We start from the raw sequence: 5,782 nt of genomic DNA, 5'->3' as shown, positions 1-5,782 counted from the left end.
GGCATGTGACCACAGAGCCATTTCACCCCTTTCCCCTTCCCGGTATCTATGCTAATACTAAACGTTGATTGGGCAGTACCGAAGGGAGTTTAACTCCGCCCTTGTCCCATCAACTCCAATCACTATCGAGTTTTTCAAGTTAAGTTCCACCTTTTCGAATCGTTTCCTACCAATGGGGTCCCTCCCAGGGCCTCGGTTCAGGCGCTCCCACCACGTGGGGTCACGCGCTAGGTACGTTCCGCTCTAGGGCCGGTTGAAGCAGGCAGAAGAGGGCGGGCGGCGGAAGCGGAAGTTATGGGAATCGGCCCGCCCCCCGGGGCCCCGGTGTGGGTTGTTCTCACGCCAGGTCTCCTCCTTCCGGTACTTCCCGCTGCCTGTATATCGTTTTCAAGAGCCGCAGTTCTGCAGTCTGCTGTCTCAGAGTTTTGTCTCTTAGGCGATCGTGGAGCGGATGGGTCGTGGTCGTACAGACTGTCTTAACGACACCTTTGTTGTTTGTTTCCTTTCTACAGTTTAGTAGAAACCTGGGGCGTATTGTTACTGTCGTTACCGTTATCATTTCTCTCCCGTCTAGTGTCATTTTGCCTGATTAACAATCTGCAACCTCCTCCGTTCGTCAGAAGTCTCTTCTGCATCGCCTGTTTACTCCATCACGTTGGGCACTTTTGGCGTCCTGGGAAAGCAGCAACACAATTTTTCAGCCTTTGTGCTTTTGCTAAGATCCTTTGCGGTTTTCCTCACGCCTTTCTTAGTACCCACCTCTTGGTTCTTAGAACTTACTTCAGATACTACTGCTCTTGGGTTCACTCTCTTCACAATATTTCATCCTCTGAATGCCGGCTTGTTGCTTGTACCTGGCGTTAGCCTGATTTCATTCTGCTTTGACTTGTACGTGGCTTTTATGTGTGCGTTGTTTCTTTTGCGGATAGGGACTGCATTTAAATTGATAATTCATTTCTCATCCGAGCTATAAAGTAACAGCTCTTGTCATCACCAGTAATAATAACAGCTAACTGGTGTTTTAAGTGCTTTAAACAAACATCAATTCGCTTAATCTTCATACCAGCTTTTTAAGGAAGTAGCTTATACCAACTTTATAAGTGAGGAAGCTAAAGTAGAAAGAGGTTAAGTAACTTGCTCTGGGTCACACAGCTATTAAGTTATGGAACCAGTATTCAAAACTCAGGCATATTGTCTCCAGAGTCGCTAATGTTGGACATTTAGGTTATTTCTGATGTCTGTCTTTTATCAATTCATTCAACAAGTATTTACTGAGCAACTGCTATGTTCCAAGCACTCTTCTAAGTGTTGGGAATACAGGAGAGAACAAAGACAACTGTCTTTGTTACAGTGAACTTCTAGAATTGATGTTCATTGGTTGGTGAACTCGTTTTCCTAAATTATGGTAAATATAAATAGGCATACCTCATTTTATTGTGCTTTGCTTTAATGCACTTTGCAGATACTGCATTTTTTACAAATTGAGGAATTGTGACAACCCTGCGTCAAGCAAGACTATGGGTACTGTTTTTCTAATAGCACTGTTCATTTTGTGTCTCTGTGTCACATATTGGTAATTTTCACAATATTTCTAAAATTTTCATTATTGTTGAATCTGCTGTGGTGATCTATGATCAGTGATCTTTGATGTTACTGTTGTAATTGTTTTGGGTTGCCAAAAACCGTGCCCACACAAGATGGCAAACTTAAATCATGAATGTTGTATGTATCCTGACTCCTCCACTGACCCGCTCCTTTCCCGTCTCACTCGCTCTCATCGGGCCTCCTACTCCCTGGGACAGGACAGTATTGAAATTAGGACAATTAATGACCCTACAATGGCCTCTAAGTTTTCCATTGAAAGGAAGAGTCACATGTCTGTCACTTTAAATCAAAGCTAGAAATGATTAAGCTTAGTGAGGAAGGGGAAAACCCTGGTAGTGTGGTTAAGTACTAAGATTGCTAACCAAAAGGTCAGCAGGTTCGAATCCACCAGGCACTCCTTGGAAACTCTATGGGGCAGTTGTACTCTGTCCCATAGGATTGTGATGAGCTGGAATTGATGGCAATGGGTTTGGTTTTTTGGGTGGAAGGCATGTCAAAAGCCAAGATAGGCCAAAAGCTAGATCTCTTGGGCCAAACAGTTAGCCAAGTTGTGAATGCAAAGGACAAGTTCTTGAAGGAAATTGAAAGTGCTACTCCAGTGAGCACATGAATGATAAGAAAATGAAACAGCCTTATTGCTGATATAAAGTCTTAGTGGTCTGGATATATCAAACTAGCTACAACATTCCCTTAAACCAAAGCCTAATCCAGAGCCAGGCCCTAACTCTCTTCAATTTTATGAGGTTGAGTAAGGTGAGGAAGCTGCAGAAGAAAAGTTTGAAGCTGACAGAGGTTGGTTCATGAGGTTTAAAGAAAGACGCCATCTCCATAACATAAAAGTGCAAGGCAAAGCAGTAAGTGCTGATGTAGAAGATCTAGCTAAGATAACTGATGAAGCTGGCTACACTAAACCATAGGTTTTCAGTGTAGACAAAACAGCCTTATATAGGAAGAAGGTGCCATCCAGGACTTTCATAGCTAGAGAAGAGAAGTCAATGCCTGGCTTCAAACTTCAAAGGACAGGCTGACTCTGTTAGGGATAATGCAACTGGTTGCTTTAAATTGAAGCCAGTGCTCATTTAACATTTCAAAAATCCTAGGGCCCTTGAGAATTATAGTAAATCAACTCTACCTGTGCTCTATAAATGGAACAACAAAGCCCAGATGCCAGCATATCTGTTTAAACATAGTTTACTGGAAAAAAAGATTCCTTTCAAAATATTGCTCATTGACAATACATTTGATCATCTAAGAGCTCTGATGGAGATATATAAGGAAATTAATGTTTTCATGCCTGCAAACACGACATCCATTCTGCAGCCTTTGTATCAAGGAGTAATTTCAACTTTCAAGTCTTATTACTTAAGAAATACATTTCATAAGGCTTCAGTTGCCATATGGAAACCCTGGTGGCAAAGTGGTTAAGTGCTACGGCTGCTAACCAAGAGGTTAGCAGTTCAAATCCACCAGGCGCTCCTTGGAAACTCTATGGGGCAGTTCTACTCTGTCCTATAAGGTCGCTATGAGTCGGAATTGACTCAACGGCACTGGGTTTGGTTGGGGGTTTTGGTATAGCTGCCATAGATAGTGATTCCTCTGATGGATCTGGGCAAAGTAAATTGAAACCTTTTGGAAAGGATTCACCATTCTAGGTGCCATTAAGAACATTCGTGATTCATGAGAGGAGGTTGAAATACCAATATTAACAGGAGTCAGAAGAAGTTGGTACCAACCCTCGTGGATGACTTTGACTTAAGTGGTGGAAGTAACTGCAGCTGTGGTGGAAATAGCAAGAGAACTACAATTAGAAGTGAAGCCTGAAGATGTTACTGAATTGCGGCAATCTCATGATAAAACTTTAACAGATGAGGAGTTGCTGCTTGTAGATCAGCAAAGAAAGTGGTTTTTTGAGATGGAATCTACTAGTAATGATGCTGTGAACATTGTTGAAATAACAACAAAGGATTGAGAATATTACATAAACTTAGTTGATAAAGCAGTGGCAGGGTTTGAGAGGATTGACTCCAATTTTGAAGTTCTACTGTGGGTAAAATTCTATCAAACAGCATCGCATGCTACAGAGAAATCTTTCGTGAAAGGAAGAGTCAATTGATGCGGCAAACTTCATTGTCTTATTTTAAGAAATTGCCACAGCCACCCCAGCCTTCAGCAACCACCACCCTGATCAGTCAGCAGCCATCAGCATTGAGACAAGGCCCTCCACCAGCAAAAAATTATGACTTGCTGAAGACTCAGATGATGGTTAGCATTTTTTAGCAATAAAGTATTTTTAATTAAGGTATCTACATTGTTTTTTTCAGACATAGTGCTATTGCACACTTAATAGACTACAGTATAGGGTAAGCATAACTTTTATAAGCACCAGGAAACCAAAAAATTCCTGTGACTCGCTTTATTGTGGTATTCACTTTATTGCGGTGGTCTGGAACAAAACCTGCAATATCTCTGATGTATGCCTGTATGTGGAGTCCCTCGGTGGTGCAAACAGTTAAGAACTTGGCTACTAACTGAAAGGTTGATTATTCAAACCTTCTTAGTGGTCCCTCAAAAGAAAGGCCCAGGGATCTGCTTCCGAAAGATCACAGCCTTGAAAATCCTACAGAAAGAAGTTTTGCTCTGCAACACTTGGGGTCGCTGACTCAGTCACTGGTATTGTAAATATATATGTAATGAATTAAAGTTTTAATTTCAGAAATCTTGCCTTTTGGTCATTGCCTGGAGTAGCACTGAGCAGAAGGGAGGGAAATGTATGGGTTGGAAATTGAGAAAGCACTAGGGGTGCAACTGAGTGGGTTGGATAATAGCTTACCTTGTGTGGGGTTTGGGTGGACTCTTCTTTCCTTTTAGTTGCAAGTAATCCAGTTCACTCCTCTGCTTCTCAGACTTCAGTGCATGTTCTGGGAGTATTCAGTATCAGAGCACTGACCGCAAAGAGCTGACCTCAAGGTTCCCTCCATGGGTAAAATTTGAAATTAGCAGTCCTTGTTTAGTTTCTACTCTGTTTTTCTCTAGCCTCATCATTAACTGTGTATAACTTCCCTCCCCCAACCTCCGCCCACACCCTCCTCCTCACTGAAGGTAAATTGTTCACTTTATTTAAGAAGCAATTCTAAAAGTTTTGTCCAGAGGATGCCTCCTTTTCAGTATAAGTAGGAGAGAGGAAGTGCTGACATCTAGATATTCTGAGTACTTCCTTCAATTCATGGCTCTGATAATTGTCCCAGACTTGCTCCTGCTTTCTCTTTGTTGACTGTGAGCAAGGATCTTCTCTGGGACTTTGTTGGGGAGGCTTTTTTTTAACCTCTCAACAGCTTTCTTTATGAATTTTGTGTTGCAGTTTTTGCTCTAGTGTTACTGTCCATCACATCCTACCTGTTTACAATTTCTGATCTGCTCAGGGATCTTTTTAAATTTGTCTGGTAGTTTCTTGGGGCTGTTATTCATGTATTCAATAATTTTTCTATTGTTTGATTAAAAAATATTGACTTCGAATTTTTAAAATTCTGCTTACTTTAGTTTTAATTTTCTCTTTTTCTGTTTTATATTGGAAACATTATTTATTTTAAAACTTTCTGCTTTTCTATTTTATTCATTTGAAGCAACAAAGTTCCTGTAAGCAATGTTTTAGCTGTGTTTGAGAAACTTTTATATTGTATTTTCATAATCATTTAGTTTAAAATATTTTCTGATTTCCTTTATTGTTTCTTCTTTGATCCGTAGGCTATTTGGAAGTGTGTGCTTTAATTTCCAAATAGGAATTTTCTAGATGTTTTTCTTGTTATTGATTCCACCATGGTCGTAGAATATATCTGTAAAATTTAAATATTTGAAATGTGTCTAAAGTTGTATTATAGCCCCGCAGTGCAGTGAATTAGTTTATATGGCCCCTCTAGGCATAGTCTGTGTAACTTCCACCAAGTGACTGGGTGGGAATATGCAAATGAGGTGGTTGTGGCCCACCAAGGGATTGGATAGGTTGCTAATAATGTAAATAACGTGCATGGCACCCTTGTGAGGGTTGTTGTTGTTGGTTCTGTTGAGTCAGTTCCAACTTACAGCAACCCTGTGTACCACAGAACAAAACACTGCCCAGTCCTGGACTTGTTTTGTTTTAAGTTTCTTCAGTTTCAACTTGAACTTGCTTATGAGCAATTGA

This window comes from Loxodonta africana, chromosome 4, assembly GCF_030014295.1.
Source record: "Loxodonta africana isolate mLoxAfr1 chromosome 4, mLoxAfr1.hap2, whole genome shotgun sequence".
Lineage (NCBI taxonomy): Eukaryota > Metazoa > Chordata > Mammalia > Proboscidea > Elephantidae > Loxodonta > Loxodonta africana.
The sequence above is the reverse complement of the archived record's forward strand: the minus strand, read 5'-3'. Positions refer to the sequence as shown.